Here is a 24775-nt window from a genome sequence, read left to right on the forward strand (position 1 = left end):
TTTAAACTGATGTCCTCATTTTCACATTTCTCTACATGCTTTCATAATTTCATAATGTTTTCAAATTTCATATTAAATCTTATTTAGAAAACAGCTAAGAAAATAACAGTCAACTGTTGAACTATAAAATGAAAATTAAGACTGAAATTATAAAAGTGGTTAGATGTGATTTTCCAATTTAACATCTGTAAACAAACTGAAAAAGTCTCATAACTTCTTTGATTACAAATTTCTGAAAACTGTAAATTGTTGTGAAGGTAAAGTGTGATAAAGTCTGTGAAAGATCTTGGATAGTGCCTGACATATACTAGTCAATTAATGGATTTTTTTTCTGAATTTAGACAAAGTGCCTTTTTTCTCAGAAATGTTCCTAGGTGAGATAGTTGTTTGTAGTTTATAAACTTCCCAACACTCTTCATAAACAATTATCAGAAATTATAACATAGAAACAAGAAATATTTATCATTTTCAAATTTGAGCAAGTTGTTTGATAAAATAATAAATAAATAAAATTATGCCCACAAAAATGCATGCTGATACACACCCATCTCAAACAGAAGTGAAATATTTATTTTTTTAGTTTGTTGAAATTAAATACAAAATGGAGACTGGAACTGAGAATTCCATAACCATACAAAGCCATTTAAGTCATGTAAGCAAAACTAAATCTAGCTTATTTTAAAAACATAAGCAAAAGTTAACATTGGTTATTTCTTGTAAATGCCTTTGATAATCATAAAGTAAACTTAAGTCATCTTTCTAAAAATGGTATGAGGTAATCACTTTTAACCATTCTCCTGCCATCTGGAAACCACATTTTAATAACTGCAACTTCAGGCCTATAACTTCGGGCCCTTTCATATCAATTATTGATTTTGAAAACTCCCAGTTCACAAATTGTTCTTATATGCACAATAAAGTTTTACTAAATACTATTTATTGATTTAGTGGTTTTAATTTTGCTATTTCTGGATTTTTGAACTTGGATAGAAATATTTTTGCTTTAGGTGGATATGTCTTATCTAAGTGTGGATACTTGAAGCCCAAATTAAAATCATGCAGAAAAATAACATTAGCACAATGGCAGAAGGGGCAGGCCCTAACTTTCATTCCCTCATAGAAACAAAAACAAAATAGCAGGAACTGTGAGAACCAACATTGTTACTATGTTGAAAAATAATCAAAGGTTTATAGCTGTCAAATAAACACTGAATTTAAAAAAAAGCAACTTGAAAATGGCAGGAAAGTTTTGTGATATTTTTACTTGCCATCACCCCACCCCCTACGCTTGTGCTTTGGAAGTTTTAAAGCAGTGGAAGTTTCAAAGCAGTACCATCCTTTGTCCCACTAGGGGACCGTTGTCCCTGGTTTCTGAGGGAGCAGAGCAGATCTTATTTGCAAATTGTTGTATATGACTATTCTAACATGTCCAGGGGCTTGATGAAGGGTAGATATGAGGCGTTCATTTCTGCTTTCCCTAGTTTGGAACACAGACTGGAAAAGTGGCAAACATTTTCTAAAAAATGCTGCAATTCACAAACTAAAAATGTGTAAGGCAAAAGATAACTGGTCAAGACATACAATAGGTATACAAAAGGCTCAGAGTAGAAGCTGAGATTCTTTGAGAAATTATAAAAATGAAAACCGCTTGTGGATATGTGAGAACTTCAAAAGCCACATATTGCCAAGAGCAATATGTATACTCAAAAAAAAGTAGAATAGACCCCTAAGCTCTTACCTCTGACTGATCCCTATACTTGGTGTAAGGCTGGCTAAGTGCTGAAGGAATCCTCCAGCCAGAGCTAATCTGAAAACACTGAGAGAGGTGCTTGTTTTCATTTTCAGTTTTTGTTTGTTGTTTCCTTTCTTTCCTTCTTTCTTTCTTCTTTCTTTTTAGATATTAGCATTCAAGGGAATATCTGTCAATAATGCATTAGTTGAATGTGAGTTAAATGAATAGAGACTTTAGTCACCACACATGACAAGGAACAGTCTTTGCAAAAAAAAAAAGTTTGGAAAAGTACCTAAACAAATAGACTACTACAACCTGCAACAACAGCAACAAAAATAAATCCTGGAGAAGGAAGAAAATATGATTTTCAGAGTTGGAACAGTAAAATGTTCAAATGTCCAGTTTTTGACCAAAAAAATGTGGCATATAAAAAAACAGGAAAATATGGCCTATTCAAAGGAACAGAATAAATTGACAAAATTCATCCCTGGGGAGGCTCAGACATCAGAGTAACTAGAAAAAATATTCTAATACAATTTGTCTTAAATATGTTCAAAATCTAAAGAAAAACATGACCAAAAAACTAAACAAATTGGTGTATGAACAAAATGAGAATATCAATAAAGAGATAGAATTCATTAAAAGGGATCAAACAAATTCTGGAGATGAGAATTACAATAAGTGATATTAATTCAATAACAGGGATTCAACAGCATATTTGAGCAGGCAGAAGGAAAATCAACAAAATTAAAGACAGGTCAGTTGGAATTATTGAGTTTGAGGAGCAGAAAGAGTAAAAAATGAAGATAAGTAAACAAAATATAAGTATAATAAATGAAATAAAGCAAAGCAAGTAAAGTGAATGAAGAAGATTTAACAGAAACTACAATACACCAACATAAATGTTAAGTCGATGGCCAATATACACATCATGGGAATCCCAGGAGAAAAAAAATATAAAGATGCAGAATGAAAATTTGGAGAACAATGGCTGAAAACCTAACAATTTTATGAAAGATCTGAATCTGTAAATTCAAGATGAAACATAAACTAAAAGTAGGAAAAACCCAAAGAGATGCACACCAACACATTATGATCAAAATGTTAAAGACAAAGAGAAAATCTTCAAATCAGCAAAGCAGTAAAATTCATTGTGCGTAAGGAATTCTCAATACGAATAAGAGATGTGGAAAAATTTGAACCCTTGTGCACTGCATTGGTGGTGAGAATATAACATGGTATCAGTCTTATGGAAATAGTATGGAGGTTCCTAAAAAATGAAAAATGCAGCTACCATATGATCTAGCAATCACACTTTTGGGTATTTAATCAAATAATTGAAAACAGGATCTCAAAGAGATATTTGCACTCCCATGGTTATTGCAGCATTATTCTCAGTAGTCAAGAGATGGAAACAATCTAAATGTTTATCAATGCATAGCTTATCTATCTATCTATCTATCTATCTATCTATCTATCTATCATCTATCCATTTATCTACCAAACCTATATCTGTTTATGTATCCAATTCATATTATATGGGATTAAAAAAGAAGGAAATCCTATTATATACTATAACATGTATGAACATTGAGGACATTATGTTAAGTGAAATAAGCCAGACATAGAAAGACAAATACTTCAGGATTGCAATTAAATGAAGTATATAAATTGTTCAAACTCATAAGAGCAGAAAGTAGAATGGTGGTTTCCAAGGATTGGGGTGGGAGATATATGGGGGTTTCCTGTTCAATGGATGTAGAGTTTCAGTCATGAGGATGAAAAAGTTTCAGAGAGATGTGGCAAACCAATGCATCCATAGTTAGTAATACTGTAGTGTACACTTAAAAAATCTCTTAATAAGGTAGATTTCATGTTAGATGTTTTTACCACTCATGAAAAAAAATGAGTGTTGGTGAGAATGTGGAAAATTTGGAGCCCCTATATACTGCTAGGAAGAATATAAGATGGTACAGCAGCTATAGAAAACAGTTTGGCTGTTCCCCAAACAGCTATTCATAGAATTACTATAAGACTCTGTAATACTCCTAGGTATATATCCAAAAGTACTGAACAAGGCATCAGAGATACTTGTACATCAATGTTCATTGTAACATTATTCATAATAGCCAAAAGTTGGAAATAACCTGTGCCTATCAATAGATGTATGGGTAAAAATATGTGTTAAATACATATAATGGAATATTATTTAGCCATAAAAAGAATGAAGTTCTGACATATGTCACAACATGGATAAACTTTGGAAACATTATGTTAAGTGGAATTAGCCAGACAAAAAGAACAAATATTTTATGAATCCACTTATATGGAATATTTAAAATAAACATATTCATACAGATAAAAAGTAGATTAAAAGTTCCTGAGGACTTGAGGGTAAAGCAAAATAGGGAGTTATTGCTTAGTTGTTACATATTTTCTGTTTGGAGGGATAAACATTTTTTGAAATACCTAGTGGTGATGGTAGCACTACATTTTCAATGTAAATAGCGCTATTGAATTGTATACTTAAAATGGCTAAAATGGCAAATTTTATTTTACATATATTCTTCCATAAATAAAAATATTAATAATGTATATATGAAACAACTGAGTTATACAGTTTTAATGGGTATATTATATAGCATATGAATCATATCTCAATAAAGCTGTTAAAAAATTTTGCAGTCATCTCTAAAATTTCTCCTTTATTATATGAGTGTGTTTGTGTGTGTATATGTGTGTAGTGGTGGTTGTAGGGGTGTAGGGATGAAATCTCTACATAAATAAAACGTGTGTCTATTTGTTCATAAGTAAATTATCATACTTTTAAACTATTTTAAAATAATTCTCAGTAAATATTTGTGAAGTAAAATCAAAGTGAGTAAAATATTCTTCAGCTTAATAACTGTCTTCTTATTTGTTAAATTTTTAAAAATTCTTCATTTCTTTTTTTAGAAAGAGAGCACATGTGTACCAGGGGAAGGGCAGAGAGAGAGGAAGAGAGAGATAATTTTAAGCAGGCTCCACCCCCAGCACAGAGCCTGATGCAGGGTTTGATCTCATGACTCTCAGATTATGACCAGAGACAAAATCAAGAGTCAGACACTTAACTGACTGAGCCACCCAGGCACCCCTGAAAATATTCTTAATGAATACGACTAGCATTAATTTCTAAACATCACACATTATTTATTGTAGTTAAACAAGTTCCTCTTTAGAAAATTCATGGACTCTCACAATTGTAAATCATCTTAATCATCATCTAATTCAACTTTTTCTGTGATGCTTATAGTATGAAAATGGCTGAATTTGTGTGTCAGTATTAACATTTTTCTGAGACATTTTTAGGGAAAATCTATTTAAGACTTCATAGATACAGCAATTTATTAATTTGCGATAAATGAAAAAATGGAAATGTGACTGTATATACCCCCAAACCAAGCAATACTTTGCACGTTCAATGAGAGAAAGAACTCTAACAGTTCAGATATTTAAATAAAATTTTAAATAAAATTTATTACAAAGCAAATTTACTTCTTGAAATATTTCTACTGTTAGTTAATTATTACTTACCACTTTATTTGCATGGTACTATGGTTTCCTGGCCTTCTACTCTGAAGGTTTTCTGTATGTTTACTGCATTCAGGTAATGAAAAAGGGAATGCATGTGTGTGTGTATGTGTGTGTGTGTATGTTGCATGAATTTTCACAAGGCAAAGGTTATTATCTGTTACATTAGATGGGAAGATAATATATATTTATTTAAATTTAAAATGGGTTTATTTTATTGGATCAGCCATGAAATCATTGGCAAGAGGAACTCACATTTTTATTAACTATTTTATATCTTCTATCACAGAGAACCTTGTTAATGAAAATGTGTTCAGTGGACCAATATTATCATCATCTTCTGGAACTCATTAAAAATGCAGAACCTTGGGCCCCAATCCAGATCTACTGAATCAGAATCTGCATTTTAACCAACTCCTCAGGTAGCCCATGAAAATTCAAGAACTATTGACATAGGCATGTAGACTTTCATGAATTCAATTTTGAACAAACAACCTAACAGTAGTTTGAAGGAGAAATACATTTGTTCATGATTATGTGGGTAGTTTATTTTGTCTGGGTACAGCTGAGATGTTCTTATTCTGTTGTGTCAACTCTGCTCCCTTATGTATTTGCAGTTAGAGGTTGATATTCTCATTCACGTGTCTAGCAGATGGCTGCCTGTCACCAGGTGTGAGAGAAGAAACTGGGCTATGTGTTGTCCATTATTAAGCAGGTTAGCCCAGGTTCTTTCACATGGTGATAGTTACAGTGTTCCCAAGAGCAGTAAGAGAGGACATGCAACATTGCCCCAGCAGTTTTCTTTTTTTGAAAATTTAATTTAATTTTATTATTTTATGTTAGTCACCATACAATACATCATTAGTTTTTGATGTAGTGATCCACAATTCATTGTTTTCAAACTTGGTTTGTGTCATGTCTGCTAATGTCCTATTAACCATATTAAGTCATATGACAAAACCCAGATCCTGAATATGAGCATTCAAGATGGACTCAACCCCTTGATAAGAGGGGCTGTGAAGTGTTATCATACAGGGAGACATTTGTGATAAGGATGTGAAGAATCCAATCATTTTACCATCTATTACAGTCCTCTGCATAAAATATACAAGCCCTCTTATTGCCTAATAAAGACAAAAGTAATTCACTAATGTTTTATGCTCTACCAAATAAGTAGACATAGTTCAGGAAACGGAGGTAAATGAACTCAAGCTACATTTAATCATTCATTCATTCATTGATTACAATCCTTATGGCCTCTCCCTTTTCATTGGTAAAAGAAAAGTAGCTGATCTTAGAAGGTATAATAATTGCATATTGTTACTTAAGAAAGTCAATTTATAGATTAGAGATTGAATGATCTAGTAAATATATATTATTGTAAAAACACAGTCCACACCTGTGACACAGTATTTCACATTAGAAAATAATTGAAGTTACTTATAATTATGTGCACATGTGTTCTTGTGTGTTTATAACTTGCAAGAATTTAAAGAACACAGAGGCAAAGTCTGAGAAAGTCACAAGTTGTGATGATACACTTCACCAGGAGAGATTTTAAAGACTCCTCAAGATCTAAAGCTTTAGAACTAACATTACTAACATCTAAAAGTGCAGTAAAACCTTAAGCAACCATGGCCAAATGAACTCCAATTCTTTATTATAATTGTTATTCTATGTTTTATCTCTGCCTAAAAGGCAAATATTTTTTTTCCTAAAAGGCAAATATTACATAATTGATATACAATTACTCATACATAATACACAATTATGTATGGAAATACATAATACACAAAGAACTAGCATAGCATCTGGCACACTTAAGTGTTTAGTAATTGTTATTGACTGAACATATGCCTTACATTTGAATAAAATTTTATATATTTTTGCATACCTTTCTTAATTAAACTTCATAATAAATGCATAAGTTAGATGTAAATATTTTTTTCAAAGTAGACATTCAAAAGCTCATGAGAGGTCTGAGGATCTCAATACATCAGTTCAACTTCTTACTCTATCTCAACCTACAGGCCTTCTAATAAGTGCAGGCATTTAGAATATTGAGACAAAGAAACTGTATGACTTCCAATGATCAAAAAATATCAAAATATGTTAACTGTATAATATCACAAATGCAACAACAAATATATTATAATTTGTTCTTAAGAAAATGTTTTGAACTTAAGATTCTTTTCCCAAGAAAAATTGAATAGCCAGAATATTCTATTATATGAACAATTGTGGTTAATAGATGTTTTATTGTAAATCATTAAAATTCTCTATAATTCTGTAAGACTGGCAGAACAGACTCCCCACAACTAATTATAGAGAATAGACCACAATGAAAGTGATAGGAAGGGCAGAGATGAGGTCAGGAACCAAACTGACCTGTGATACTATCCACTGGAGAGAGGAATATCACAGTCATGGAGAAGGGAGAGGAGCAGATCCCACCCCAGGCGTCAGGGACCCACAATTGGAAGATATATCCCCATAACATTTGGCTTTGTAAACCAATGCAGCTTAACTTCATGAGTTCCTACAGTCAGTGGGGTTTAACATCTCGATCTTTAAAAATCAGCAGCTCAGTTCTGGGAGAGGCAGAAGGAAATAAGAAACTGAGTCACTGCCCTTAAAGAGATAGTATAATGAACAACCTTGCTGAGAAAACTGCATAGAAGGAGCAGTTTGAAAAATGCCTGGAGTATATGGGAAGATTTATTTATCAGTCTCAAAACATGTGCTGGAGGGGCAGGGATCTTTAGGAGACTTCTCCAAGAACAAAACAGCTGGTGGGGGATGCCTGGGTGGCTCAGTCATTTAAGTGTCTGCCTTCAGCCCAAGTCATGATCTCCAGGGTCCTGGGATTGAGTCCCACATCAGGGTCCCTGCTCAGCATGGTGTCTGCTTCTCCTTCTCCCTCTGTACCGCCCCCCGCTCATTCTCTCTCTCTCTCTCAAATAAATAAATAAAATCTTTTTTTTTAAAGAGCTGGTGGGTGCCATTTTCCTTCCTACCCCACAGCTTAGATACAGACTCCTGTGGGAACTAGTGCAAACACTCTCCACCTATCTTACTAACACTATGCTTACCCCTGCACTCTCCTGTAGACTTGTCACCTCCAACCTGGCCTTGGCAGGTGTTCTCCAAAGCAGCTCCAGGTCCAGTCCCACAACAGAGCAGTGGAAACCTTGCTAATACCATGAGCCTTGCCCCACATTCGCCTGCAGACCCACCCATCTAACATGTTTTCCAGAGGAGTCCATTCAAAGTTGTGCCACAAGCATGACTTTTGAAACAGCCTGAGGGTGGCCAGCACAACTCAAAAGTTACTCCTGATTTGGAGAGAGGGGAAGATAACCACACATATTAGCTCCACTGTGACCCTAGTATTGGGCTGGGGGCAGACATATGATTGGACTGTAGAACTGCCTGCCCACCAACAAAAGCCTCTCAGGAGACAACGCAGGGAGAGCATGATGCAGTTCTCTGTGACCGCCACTCTGACAAATGCTTGGTCAGACCCAACTTAATCCCAAGGTAGCCCCAGATTGGTGCATTAACATCACAGGGACCAAACCCTGCCCACAACAGGCAAAGAGAGCCATTGCAGATGACTGAACTGAAGGCAAACCTGGTTCAGCCAACAGTAAGGCACAAACAACACACATAAGAGACACCCATGAAGCACCAGGTTCTGGTGAAGAGGGGACATTGCACTACAGGGCAAAATAGGAGCTCTTCTTCATTAGGCCGCTACTTTCAAGAGCAGGAGATGTAGCTGAATTTCCTAACACACAGAAATAGACACAGAGCGTTAGAATGAGGAAACAAAGGTATATGTCTCAAATGAAAGAACAGGATAAAATCACATCAAGACAGCTAAGTGAAATGGAGATAAGTAACATGCCTGTTAGTGAATTTAAAGTAATGGTCATAAACATACTCACTAGACTTGAGAAAAGAGTGGAGGATCTCAGTGAGACCCTTAATAAAGAGATAGGAATAAAAAAAGAACCAATTAGTGATGAAGAACTCAATAACTGATATTAAAAATACACTAGAGTAGACTAGAGGAAGCAGAAGAATGGATCACTGACTGGGAAGACAGAGTAATGGAAAGCAATCAAGCTGAACAGGAGAAAGAAAAAGGAATAATAAAAAATGAGAATAGATTAAGGGAACTCAGTAACACCACCAAATTTAATAACAATCACATAATAGGGATTCCAGAAGAAGAGAGAGAAAAGGGGGCAAAAAAAATCAAGAAATAATAACTCAAAATTTCCCTAATCTGGGAAAGGAAATAAAAATCCAGATCCAGGAGGCACAGGAGGTCCAGAAAATCAACCCAAGGACATCCACACCAAGACACATAGTAATTAAAATGACAAAAAGTAGTGATAAAGAGAGAATTTTAAAAACAGCAAGAGAAAATAAAATATTTGCACACAAGGGAAACCCCAGAAGGTTATTAGCTGATTTTTCAGCAGAAATTTGGAGGCCAGAATAGAGTGGCATCACACATTCAAAGTGCTGCAAGGAAAAAAAACCTGCAACCAAGAAGACTCTATCCAGCAAGGTTATCATTCAGAATAAAAAGAGAGATAAAGTGTTTCTCAAACAAAATTAAAAGAATTTATACCCACTAAACCAACTTTATAAGAAGGGCTAAAGGGAATTCTTTGTGTGGAAAGGAAAGACCATTAGCAGGGCAAAGAAAAGTAGAAATTGAAAAAGCAGTAAAATCAAGTATACCTATAAAAATCAATCAAGGGATTTGTCAAATAAAAGATGTGAAGTTTAACACCATAGAGCTAAAATATGTCAGGAAAAGGGAGTACAAATTTAGTGCTTTTAGAATGGGTTCAAACTTAAGTGACTAATTTAATACAGACTTATATGCATAAATTGTTATATATAAACCTAAGGGCAACCACAAATAACAAAACTGATAATAGATATTCAAAAAAATAAAGACAAAGGAATCTAAGTATACTACTAAAGAAAGACATCAAATGACAAAAGAAGAGAGCAAGAGAAGAACTACAAAAACTATTGTGAAATGAGAAAGAAAATAGCAATAAGTACATACCTAGCAATAATTACTTTGAATGTAAATGAACTAACACTGAACAAAAGAAACAGGATGACTGAATGACTAAAAAAGCAAGTCCCATCTTTATGCTGCCTACACGAGACTCATTTCAGACCTAAAGACACATGGAAACTGAAAGTGAAGGGATGGAAAAGCATCTATCATGCAAATGGAAGTGAAAAGAAAGAAATATTCAAATCAGAAAAAATAAGCCCGTAACAAGAGACAAAGAAGGATTCTATATAATCACAGAGGGAACAAACCAACAAGAATTTGTCACAATTGTAAATATCTATGCACTCAAGATGGGAACACCCAAATACATAAAACAGCTATTGACAAACATAAAGGAAATAATTGATAGTAATACAATAAAAGTAGGGGAACTTAACACCCCACTTACATCAATGCATAGATTAACCAAACGGAAAATCAACAAAGAAACACTGGTTTTGAATGACATGCTGGACCAGATGGATGTAACAGATACATTCAGAACCTTCCTTCCTAAAACAGCAGAATACGCATTTTTTTCAAGTGCATATGAAACATTGTCCAGAAAAAATAACATAATAGGCCACAAAACTAATTCCAACAAATTCAAAAATACTGAAGCCATATCAAGAATCTTTTCCAGCCACAACAGTATGAAACTAGAAATCAGCCACACACACACACACACACACACACACACGCACACGCACACACACACACACAATCTAAAAAAGAACATAAATACATGGAGGTTAAATAGCATACTACTACACAATGAATTGGTCAAACAAGAAATCAAAGATGAAATAAAAAAATACATGGAGACAAATGAAAACAAAGCACAGTGGTCCAAAATCTTTAGGATGCAGTTAAAGCTGTTCTAAGAGAGTTTATAGCAATACATACCTACCTCAAGAAAGTGAGAAAAATTTCAAAGTAGTAACCTAACCTTAAATCTAATTGAACTAGCAAAAGAACAATACACATCCCAAACTTCTAGAAGGAAAATTATATATATATATATATATATATATATATATATATATATATATATATATATATACACACAAAGGAGCTAAGATGGTGGCATAGTAGAAGGACCCTAAGCATGTCTTATCCTTCAAACACTGCTAGATAACTATCAAATCATTCTGACTACTCAAGAAATTGACCTGAGGACTGACAGAACAAACTGCACAACTAGAAAGAGAGAAGGCACCACATTATGGAAGGTAGGAAGTACAGAGATGTGGTTTGGGGGACAAATGGATCCTTGGTGCTGTGGAGGGGAGGGAACCCTGATTGCTGAGAAAGATGATAGAGAGTGGAACACACAGGGATATGCACAAGGAGAGCATTTCCCCAAAGCCACTGTCTGGGAAAATGAAAGGGGCTGATTTTTGTGAGTTTTTGCAACCGGAGGTGCTCAAAGACTGCAGTTTTAAAGATTGGTGGGCTTGGCTGGGATATAGCCTTGAGGGTGCTGCCTTATTCCTGGAGATAAGGCAGGTAAACAGCTCCAGAGCAGATGGTGCAATCTGAGGATCACCTAAGGAACATGGGTGAGACTGTTCAGTCTTTTTGGAGTACATCTATGAGAGGTAGCATTCATAGAGAAGCCTTTCCAGAGACAAAAGAGCCAGGGGACACCATTTCCCTCCTCTGCCCTTCAGCATAAGTACAGAGACACCTGCTGAGGGCAGCTAACCTGGTTACTGGCTGTTTAGCCTGCTTTGCTCCAAATCCCATGCTTCTGCACTCTGGTGTGACTGCCCTTCTTGGTCAAACCTGTATCAGTCCCAGTGAGGTGAGACCCTCTCCCAGAAGACCAGTGAAGAACCCTGCCACCACACGTCCCTAAAATTTGGAGTTTTAAAAGTCAGCAGGCTTGGCTGGGATAGAGCCCAAAGTGCACTGAGCTGCTCCTGGCAGGTAAGCAACCTGGAGACAGACAGTGTGAAAATGGTGATCTGAAAATGCCTGGGATGCAAGAGGGGACATCATTTGCTCTTCTGGGAGTGCTTCCCTGAAATCAGCAAGCACAGAGATCCCTCTCTGGGGACAAAGGAGCTGGCTGGTGCCCATTTTCCTCCTCTCCACAGTGCCCTCAGGATAAACCAACTTCAGTAAACAGCACAGCACCAACACAGACTACTTAACCTGCTGACACCAAATCCTGGCCCTCTGAACTTTGTTGGTACTGCTTTTCTCAGGCAAGTGTGCTTAAGGACAAGCACGATGGGCCCCTTCCTCCAAAGACCAGCAGAAACCCCTGCACACACCATGTCTACTGACCAGAGTTCTGCAAGGCTTCAGTTCTAATGGAAGTAGCACCAGCTCTCTTTAATAAGCAGATGAAAGCACCCCTATTTAAAATCCACCACACTCTGAGGACACCTGGGTGGCTCAGTTGGTTAACTGCCTGCCTTCAGCTAAGGTAATGATCCCATGGTACTGGGATTGAGCCCCACACTGGGCTCCTTGCTTGGCAGAGAGCCTGCTTCTCTCTCTCCCTCTGCCTGCCACTCCCCATGCTTGGGGTTTCTTTCTCTGTCTCTGTCAAATAAATAAGTAAAATCTTTAAAAAATAAAAATAAATAAAACCCACCACACTCTGGCCAAGCTCCAAACACTGCCCACAGCAGGCAAGGAGAGCCTCTGCAGACCACTGGCCTAAAGGGAGAGAGGAGTCAAAACAAAGCAGTAGAGTGCATACAGCACACACCAGAGCCATTCCCTGAAGTACCAGGTCTTGGACACTATATGAACTCTTTTTCATAAAGCCATTATTCTCGGGAGCAAGAAACATAATGGGCTTTTCTAACACAGAGAAGTAGACAGAGACTTAGAGAAAATGCCAAGATGGAGGAACTCATCCCAAAAGAATGAAGAGCAACAACAACAAAAAAAGTCATGACCAGATATCTAATCAAAACAGATATAAGTAATATGCTTAATGGAGAATTTAAAGCAACAATTATAAGGATATTCACTGAGCTTGAGGAAAAGCATAGAAGACATTAGAGAAACCTTTACTGCAGAGATAAAAGTTAAAAAACAGTCAGAAATGAAAAGAGCCATAACTGAAATTTGAAACCGACCAGATGTAATGACCAAGGATGGAAGAAGCAGAGGAGTGAAAAATAGATATAGAAGATAGAATAATAGAAAATAATAAAGCTGAACAAAAGAGAGAGAGAATAATTATGGAACATGAGAATAGTTAGGGTACCGAGTGACTCCATCAAATGTAATAACGTTTCTATCATAGGAGTCACAGAAGGTGGGGGAGAAAAAGGGGTAGAAGATTTATTTGAGGGAATAATAGCTGAAAACTTCTCTAATCTGGGGAATGAAACAGACATTCAAATCCAGGAGGCACAGTGAACTCCCATCAAAATCAACAAAAGCAGGCCAACAACAAGACATATCATAGCTGAATTTGCAAAATATAGTGATAAAGAAAAAATCCTAGGGGCGCCTGAGTGGCTCAGTCGTTAAGCGTCTGCCTTTGGCTCAGGTCATGATTCCAGGTCCTGGGATCGAGCCCTGCCTCAGGCTCCCTGTTCGGTGGGAAGCCTGCTTCTCCCTCTCCCACTCCCCCTGCTTGTATTCCCTCTCTTGCTGTGTCTCTCTCTGTCAAATAAATAAATAAAATCTTAAAAAAAAGAAAAAATCCTAAAAGCAACAAGATAAAAGAAATCCCTAATTTACAAGGGAAGACCCTTACGGTTAGCTGCAGATCTCTCTGCAGAAACTTGGGAAGCTAGAAGAAAGTGGCATGATATATTCAATTTGTTGAATGGGAAAAAAACAAAAACAAAAACAAAAAAACTTGCAGGCAAGAATACATTATCCAGCAAGGCTATCATTCAGAATAGAAGGAGAGAACAAACAAAAACTAAAAGAGTTCATGACCACTAAACTGGCCTTACAAGAAATATTAAAGGGAACACTTTGATGTGAAAGAAAGACCAAAAGTGGCAAAGACTGGAAGGAAACAGAGAAAATCTCCAGAAGCAACAACAAAAGAAGTAATAAAATGGCACTGAATACATATCCATCAGTATTTAACTTTAAATGTAAATGAACTAAATATTCCAATGAAAAGACATAAGGTGTCAGAATGGATAACAAAACAAGACCCATATATATGCTGCATAGAAGAGATTCATTCTAGACCTATAGATACCTGCAGATTGAAAGTGAGGGGATAGAGAACAATTTATTGTGCAAATGAATGTCCAAAGAAAGCCAGGATAAGCTAGCAGATTTTAAGCCAAACACTGAAACAAAAGATGAAGAAGTACACTATAGAATAATAAAAGGGACTATCCAACAAGAAGATCTAACAATTGTAAATATTTAGGGCCTCAACTTGGGAGCACCTACATATAGAAAACAATAACAAACATAAAGAAACTGATTGATAATAATACAAAAATAGTAGAGGACTTTAGCATCCCACTTGCATCAATAAACAGATCATCTAAGCAGAAAATCAACAGGGAAACAATGGCTTTGAATGACACACTGGACCAGATGGACTTAACAGATATATTCAGAGCACTTCATCCTAAAGCAGTAGAATGCACATTCTTAACAAGTGCACATGGGACATTCTCCAGAACAGATCACATATTGGGTCATAAATCAGGTCTCACCTGGTACAAAAAGCTTGAAATCATATACCATGCATAATTTCAGACACAATGCTGAAATCAACCACAAGAAGACATTTGGAAGGACCACAAATACATGGAGATTAAAGGACATCCTACTAAAGAATGAATGGGTCAAAAAAAAAAAAAAAGAATGAATGGGCCAAAGAGGAAATTAAAGAAGAAATAAAAAAAAAAATGCATGGAAACAAATCAAAGTGAAAACACAGTGATCCCAAACAAAAGCAGTCTTAAGAGGGAAGTATATAGCAATACAGGCCTTCCTCAAGAAGCAAGAAAAATCTCAAACAAACAACCTAACCTTACTCCTAAAGGAGGTAGAAAAAGAACCAAAAATGAAGACTGAAACAAGCAGAAGAAAGGAATAATAAAGATTGGAGCAGAAATAAAGGATATAGAAACTAAAACAAAACAAGAAACAAAAAGAGCAGAAGAGATCAATGAAACCAGGAATGGGTTCTTTGAGAAAAAAATAATAAAATTGATAAACCTCTAGCAAGACTTATCAAAAATAAAGGAGCCAAATAACTAAAATCACAAATGAGAGAGGAAAAAATAGCAACGAATACCACAGAAATGCAAACAATTATAACAGAATATTATGAAAAATATATGTCAACAAATTGGACAATCTGGAAGAAATGGATAAATTCCTAGAAATATATTAACTACCAAAACTGAAAGAGGAAGAAATGTAAAATGTGAACAGACCCATAATCAGGAAAAAAATTGAAATAGTAATTCAAAAACCTCCCAATAAACAAAAGTCCAAGGCCAGATGACTTCTCAGGGGAATTATAACAAACATTTAAAGAAGAATTAATATCTGTCCTTCTCAAACTGTACCAAAAAAAAAAAAAATAGGACTGGAAGGAAAACTTCCAAATTCATTCTATGAGGCCAGCATTACTCTGATCCTAAAACTAGAAAAGACGCCACTAAAAAAAGAGAATTACAGACCAATATCCCTGATGAACATGAATGCAAAAATTCTCAACAAAATACTAGCAAATCAGATTCAACAGTACATTAAAAAAATCATTCACCATGATCAAGTGGGATTTATTCCTGGGCTGTAAGTCTGGTTCAATATTCATAAATCAATCAAGCTCATACACCACATTAATAAAAGAAAGGTTAAGAACCATGTAATCCTTTCAATAGATGCAGAAGAAGCATTTGACAAAGTATAGCATCCATTCCTGATTAAATACTCAACAAACTAGGGATGGAGGGAAAACACCTCAACATCATTAAGGCCATATATGAAAATCCCACAGGTAATATCATCCTCAATGGGGAAAAACTGAGTTTTTCCTGTAAGGTCAGGCACAATACAGGGATATCCACTCTTACCATTGTTATTTAATATAGTGTTGGAAGTCCTAGCTTCAGCAATCAGACAACAAAAAGAAATAAAAAGCAACCAAATCGGCAAGGAAGGAAAACTTTCACTATTTGCAGATGACATGATACTCTATATAGAAAACCCAAAAGACTCCATCAAAAAATTGCTAGAACTGACACAAGAAAACCCAAAAGACTCCATCAAAAAATTGCTAGAACTGACACAAGAATTCAGTAAAGTTGCAGGGTACAAAATTAACATACAGAAACCTGTTGCAATTCTGTAGACAAGTAATGAAACAGCAGAAATAGGCATCAGGAAATCAATCCCATTTACAATTGTATCCAACACTATAAGATATCTAGGAATAAACCTCACCAAAAAGGTTAAATACCTGTACTCTGAAAACTATAAAATACTGATGGATGAAACTGATGACACAGAAAAATGGAAAAACATTCCATGCTCATGCATTAGGAGAACAAATATTTGTTAAAATGTTTATACAAAAAAATAAAAAATAAAAAAATAAAATGTTTATACTACTCAAAGCAATCTATAGATTTAATGTAATCCTTATCAAAATAACAACAACTTTTTTTCACAGAGCTAGAATAAAAATCCTAACATTTGTATGGAACCACAAAAGATCCCGAATAGCCAAAGCAACTTTGAAAAAGAAAAATGAAGTTAGAGGCATCACAATTCCAGAATTCAAGTTATATTACAAAGCTGTAATGATCAAGGCAGTATGGTACTGGCACAAATACAGACACACAGATCAATGGAACAGAATAGAGAGCCCAGAAATGGACCCTCAACTCTATGATCAACTAATCTTTGACAAAACAGGAGAGAATATACAATGAGAAAAAGAATGTCTCTTCAGCAAATGGTGTTGAAAAAACTGGACAACAACATGCAAAAGAATGTAAGTGGACCACTTTCTCACACCATGCACAAAAATAAATTCCAAATGGATGAAAGTGCTACATGTGAGACAGGAAACCACCAAAATCCTAGAGGAGAACACAAGCAATATTCTCTTTGATATCAGCCTTAGCAACTTCTTACTAGTTATGTCTCCTTAGGCAAGGTAAACAAAAGCAAAAAGAAACTATTGGGACTTTATCATGATAAAATGTTTCTGCACAGTAAAGAAAACAATCAACAAAACTAAAAGGCAACCTATGGAATGGGAGAAGATATTTCCAAACAACGTATCTGATATAGGGTTAGTAACCAAATATATAAAGAGTTTATAAAACTCAACACCCAAAAAATAATCTAGTTAGAAAATGGGCAGAAGACATGAATAGACATTTTCCAAAGAAGATATACAGATGGCTAACAGACATATGATAAGACACTCAACATCACTCATCATCAGGGAAATGCAAGTAAAAACTACAATGAGCTATCACCTCATATCTGTCATAACAACAGAGGAAACAACATGTGTTGGCGAGGATGTGGAGAAAGGGGAACCCTCTTACACAGTTGGTGGGAATGCAAACTGGTGCTGCCACCCCTGAAAACATTATGAAAGTTCCTCAAAAAGTTAAAAATAGAATACCCTATGATTCAGCAACTGCAGTACTAGGTAATTACCCGAAGTATACACAAATACTAATTCAAAGGGATACATGCACCCTGATGTTTATAACAGCATTATCAACAATAGCCAAATTATTGAAAGGGCCCAACTCTTTTTTTTAAAGATTTTATTTATTTGAGAGAGAGAGAGAGAGAGCGAGCACATGAGAGGGGGGAGGGGCAGAGGGAGAAGCAGACTCCCCGCTGAGCAGGGAGCCCGATGTGGGACTCGATCCTGGGACTCCAGGATCATGACCTGAGCTGAAGGCAGTCGCTTAACCAACTGAGCCACCCAGGCGCCCAAAAGGGCCCAACTCTTGACTGATGAATGGATAAAGAAGATGTGATATGTGTATATATATGTATGTATATATATGTGTGTGTGTGTGTGTGTGTATATATATATATATATATTTATATATATATATATCACATATATGTGGAGTCTAAAAAAAAATATCTTGAATACTGTCAGGGATTCTATTCCATTGTGAAAGTTCATGGAAACCCAAGTTAGCATGGAGTATATATATATATATAATGCAATCTTACTCAGGAGTAGAAAAGAATGAAATCTTGCCATTTACAATGACGTGGACAGAGCTAGAGAGTATTATGCTAAATAAAATAAGTCAGAGAAAGACAAATACCATATGATTTCACTCATATGTGGAATTAAAAAACAAAACCGATGAACATAGGGAGGTAAAAAATAGAGGCAAACCAGGAAACAGACTCTACTACAGAGAACAAACTGATGATTACTGGAGGGGAGGTGGGCGGGGGGATGGGTTAAATAGGTGATGGGTACTAGAGAGGGCACTTGTGATGAGCACTGGGTGTTGTATTTAAGTAACATATCACTAGATTCTACACCAGAAACCAATATTATACTGCATGTTAACTAACAAATTTAAATAAAAATTTGGTGAAACTTAAAAAATAAATAAAATTTATTCCTTCATAAAAAAACAAACATGCTAGTATAGTTAATTATATTAATTAGTTTTCCAAAGTTATTACCACCACTCTAAATTATCACTGATCTAGTTTATGGTGGTCTTATATTTATTATCAACATCAGCATAGGCTTATTTACTCTCTTTTGACAGCTCATAATTTAAATTTCCCATTTTTCTCTTTAAGAACTAAGCCATGCCATGGTCCAGATGATACCATAATCAGGGCAAGTTTCAGCTTCCTTCCACTTTGTATGCAACTTATTTTTCTCTAATTTTTACCTCAGGAGAAAATACATTTTTCTTTGTCTCTATATGCAGATTATTCAATATACAGAAGTTTTATTTTTTCCTCAGGAGAGAATAATCTGGAGATGGCCAACAACACCTTCTCCTCACATGCCAGGTTTAGAGAAAACAGTTCTGTTTTCAAATCAATGTTCAGGTCAAAAGCCACAAAGAGAGGAAATTTTGTTATAAGTACAAATATAGGTGACACAAATTAATTGGAATCAAGGAATATATTCAAGTAAGCATTGTGGTAAATTCCCTTTCTTTTCAGTTGTTAGCTAAATGCACTTGGAACAAAAAAAATGATGACCTTCATTGATAAGGTTGAATTGAAGTAAAAATACTTTCATTTCCTTTTCACCTTGAAGGTTGATTTTTATCAGAGCACTTAAATGCATTTAAAAATGATGTCTATGGGCAGGGGTGAACTTTTAATTTCATTTTTTCATATCTCAGTTTTACTGTCAATTTAGATAGATGATAGATAGGTAGATAGATAGATACATAGATGATAGACCTAGCACTTACTAGTTTTAATATGAAATAAAAAATAATTTAACTAGAAAACTACAGTTCTATTGTTTAATAAGACATAGATGTGTTAGTTTTTGTGCAGTGTATATAACTACAAAAATGAGTACCTTCTACTGGAGTGTGTGAATATATTCATTTACATATTATCCTCTCCATTTCATTTGAAAGATTTATTTTAATTTTAAATATGCTGTTCGTCGGGATGTCTGGGTGGCTCAGTCAGTTAAGTGGCTGCCTTCAGCTCAGGTCATGATCCCAAGGTCCTGGGATCGAGTCCCGCATTGGGCTCTTCGCTACGTGGGGAGGCTGCTTCTCCCTTTGCCTACCGTTACCCCTGCTTGTGCTTGCTCTCTGTCTCTCTCTCCCTCTCTCTCTGACAAATAAATAAGTAAAATCTTTAAATATGCTGTTTGTCATAGATTTTACTGATACCTGATCCATATATATATTTTTATATCATTAGTTTCAGATGTAGTGTTCAACAATTCATCAGTTGTGTATGACACTCAGTGTTCATCACATCACGTGTGCTCCTTAATACCCATCACCCAGTTACCCCATCCCCTCACCTACCTCTGCTTCAGCAACCCTCACTTTGTTTCCCGTAGTTAAGAGTCTCTCATGGTTTGTCTCCCTCTCTGATTTCTTCCCATTCGGGTTTTCCTCCCTTCCCTTATGGTTCTCTGCATTGTTTTTTGTTTTGTTTTGTTTTGTTTTTTATGTTCCACATATGAGTGAGACCATATGATAATTGTCTTTCTCTGATTTACTTATTTCATTTAGCTAATACCCTCCAGTTCCATCCAAGTCAATGTAAAGAATAAGTATTCATCTTTTCTGATGGCTGAGTAATATCCCATTGTATATATATACCACATCTTCTTTATCCATTCATCTGTCAAAGGACATCTTGATTCCTTTCCACAGTTTGGTTATTGTGGACATTGCTGCTATGAACATTGGGGTACAGGTGCCCTTTTGGATCACTACATTTGTATCTTTGGGGTAAATACCCAGTAGTGCAATTTCTGGGTCATAGGTTAGCTCTATTTTTAATGTCCTGAGAAACCTACATACTGTTTTCCAGAGTGGCTGCACCAGCTTGCATTCCCACCAACAGTGTAAGAGGGTTCCCCTTTCTCCACATCCTCACCAACATCTGTTGTTTCCTGACTTGTTAACGTTAACAATTCTGACTGGTGGGGGGTGGTATCTCATTGTGGTTTTGATTTGTATTTCCCTGGTGACAAGTGATGTTGAACATTTTTTCATGTTGTTGTCTGTTGGTCATTTGTATGTCTTCTTTGGAGAAATGTCTGTTCATGTCTTCTGCCCATTTCTTGATTGGATTATTTGTTGTTTTGGTGTTGAGTTTGATAGGTTCTTTATATATCTTTTGATATGCCAGTTGCAAATATCTTCTCCCATTCGGTAGGTTCCCTTTTACTTTTATTGACTGTTACCTTTGCTGTGCAAAAGCTTTTTATCTTGATGAAATCTCAATGGTTCATTTTTGCTTGTGTTTCCTTTGCTTTTGGAGACGTGTTTAGCAAGAAGTTGCTACTGCCAAGGTTGAAGAAGTTGCTGCCTGTTTTCTTCTAAGATTTTGGTGGATTCCTGTCTCACATTTAGATCTTTCATCCATTTTGAGTTTATCTTTGTATATGGTGTGAGAAAATGGTCCAGTTTCACTCTTCTACCTGTGTCTGTCCAATTTTCCCAGCACCCTTTATTGAAGACACTGTCTTTTTTCCATTGGATATTCTTTCCTGCTTTGTTGAAGATTAGTTGACCAGAGTTGAAGGTCCATTTTTGGGTTCTCTGTTCTGTTCCATTGATCTATGTGTCTGTTTTTGTGCCAGTGTCATGCTATCTTGATGATAACAGCTTTGTAATATTGTTTGATGTTAGACATTGTGATGCCACCAGCATTGACTTTCTTTTTCAACATTCCTCTCGCTATTTGGGGTCTTTTCTGGTTCCATGCAAATTTTTAGATTATTTGTTCCAGTTCTGTAAAAAAATGTCAATGGCATTTTGATAAGGATTGCAGTGAATGTGTAGATTGCTCTGGGTAGCACAGACTTTTTAACAATATTTATTTTTCCAGTCCATGAGCATGAAATGTTTTTCTATCTCTTTGTGACATCCTCAATTTATTTCATAAGTGTTCTGTAGTTTTTGGAGTACAGTTCCTTTACCTCTTTGGTTAGGTTTATTCCTAGGTATCTCATGTTTTTTGGTGCACTTGTAAATGGGATCAGTTCCTTAATTTCTCTTTCTTCTGTCTCATTGTTCGTGTATAGAAATATAACTAATTTCTCTTTTTTTAAGATTTTATTTATTTGACAGAGAGAGAGACAGTGAGAAAAGGGAACACAAGAAGGGGGAATGGGAGAGGGAGAAGCAGGCTTCCTGCTGAGCAAGGATCCTGACATGGGGCTCGATCCCAGGTTCCTGGGATCATGACCTGAGCTGAAAGCAGATGCTTAACAACTGAGCCACCCAGGTGCCCCAGATATGTAACTGATTTCTGTGCATTGATTTTGTATCCTGCCACATTGCTAAATTGTTGTATGAGTTCTAACAATTTGGGGGTTGATCCAACAAAATTTAGTTATTATTTTTTCCAGCATAATTTGGATCTTTTAGTCTGTGACCAGTGCTAATAATAAGTCATTTCTTGTGTGCTTGCTATAATTGGACATTGTACTAGATACTATATTTGCATTACACCATTTAATTTGTACAAAAATCCTGTAAGGTAGATTATATTCAATAATTTTATTTTCCATGAGAAAAACTGAAACTCTAAGAAGTTAGGTAGCTTGTCCATGATCATATAGCCAGCTAGTAAGTGGTAGAGTGAGACTGAAACTCAAGTTAATCTATTGCCAAAATCTGGATAGAAATAATTGGAGGCAGAAAACAGCTATTTTGATACTTGTTGACTGATTCATCAAATATTTATTGAGCACCTAACTACAGAGTAACATTGTGTGCAAAAGTAATGTAAGTAAAACCATGATTACACAGGGATGCATAGCTCAGGCTTCATAAGCACTAAGATAGGTAAAAAAATTTCTTTTTGCTGTTCTTAATATTTCTGAGTTAAGGTCTGTACTGGGTGTTTATATACACCATCTCATTGGAGCCTCACAAAACCCTTTAAGGCAGCTACTTTTATCCTCCTCTTACAACTGAGGAAGCAATGACTCAGAGGAATTAAGAAACTTGATTTCAGCCACATGGCCCATAAGTGCATATATAGGACCTTACTCATCCCTAGCTAATTATTCTAAACCATCCACTTTCCATGCATATGTCATTTTATTGGTATTTTTTGATACTAGAACCACAGAATCATATATCTTGAAAACATCTTAATGATAACCAAGTTTAATTCCTTCATAGCAGAGTCAATACTCAAAGCTCCTAATTCTCAGGTTAGTGGTAGGTCCCTGACACTGAACTTTTTCTTAGCACCAGACCCCTATGTCTTTGATCTATTACTATTTAAGATTGTTGAGTGGAATGTTTTCTAGCAACTTGGCTTGTTTATAATCTACAGTTTGCTTTGATGTTTCCCCCAACTGAATATATAAACATACTATTTTGCATGTCAGGGATTCTATTCCATTGTGAAAGTTCATGGAAACCCAAGTTAGCATGGAGTGAGATTTAATCACTTGGATGTAATCAGAGTAGTATTTTCAGAATTTACTTATAATTACTGTCACTAGTTTTTGTGTTCTCTTTTCATTTGCCAAAAAGTAATAGAAAACTTTTCCTGAAGGTCATATTGTTTCTTACTTGGTTGTAGCTTTCAAAATAACATTTTATAAGTCTAGATTAAAAAAATACAAACAACTGGGGCACCTGGATGGTACAGTCAGTTGAGGGTCCGACTCTTGGTTTTGGCTCAGGTCATGATCTCAGGGTCATGAGATCGAGCCATGTGTTGGGCTCTGCTCTGAGCACAGAGTCTGCTTGAGATTCTCTCTCCCTCTCCCTACCTCTCTTGCTTGTGCTTTCTCTCTCTCTCTCAAATAAATAAATAAATCTTAAAAAAATAGAAACAATTACTCCAAATAGCAAAACAGACAAAATGCAATGTAAACACAAAGAAGGTATGCAGAAGTGAGGCATTGGCTGACTTTGGGTCTGAGGATCATAAACACACAACCCACATTCTGCAGAAAGAAGAACAAATGTAGTAGAGTAGGGGCCAGGTCTGATTTTCTTTTTCATACAGCCAGCTGGAGGTTAAGTGTAGCTCTAAATGGTGTGAAACATGTCTGCATCCATAGAAAAGGAAACTAGCTCCTTGGGAACACATTGAACTATAAAAGTTCACAATTTTACAGCAATTGAAATACTGATAACAATATTAAAATAAAACCAAGATTAATGTAATAATTAAAAATATAAAAGACTGTAGGAGGAGACCCTGTGTGAAAAACCAGGCAATTCAGCAAGAAAATAACTGTGTACCATTGGCTGAAATGGTAAATGACACTGCCCAACCCTCAACAGGTTATTAGTAATTGTATAGAACAATGTTACATTTGCAAAAACATTGTAAACAACTTCCTGCCAAGCCAATCCTTAGGTTCTTATGATGTCACAAGGTCACTGCCTATGAAGGTGTAAACTTCTTGGCTTGTGCTCAAACTCTTTTCTTCTATTACCTACAGATTCAAAGCAATCTCTATTTTTCAGGGAACCTGAACAAATAATCCCAAAATTTGTATGATAATACAAAAGACCTTGAATAGCCGAAGCAATCTTAAGAAAGAAGAACAAAGCTGGAAGTATCACAATTCCAGATTATAAGATATACTGCAAAACTATAGTAATCAAAACACTATGGTACTGGCACAAAAATAGACACATAGATCAATGGAATGAGATAGAAGGCCCAGAAACAAACCCACACCAATATGGTCAATTAATCTATGACAAAGGAGA

This window comes from Eumetopias jubatus, unplaced genomic scaffold (genome assembly GCF_037043125.1).
Source record: "Eumetopias jubatus isolate StellerSeaLion01/CBP00866 unplaced genomic scaffold, mEumJub1_p1.0 scaffold_11, whole genome shotgun sequence".
NCBI classification, from domain to species: domain Eukaryota; kingdom Metazoa; phylum Chordata; class Mammalia; order Carnivora; family Otariidae; genus Eumetopias; species Eumetopias jubatus.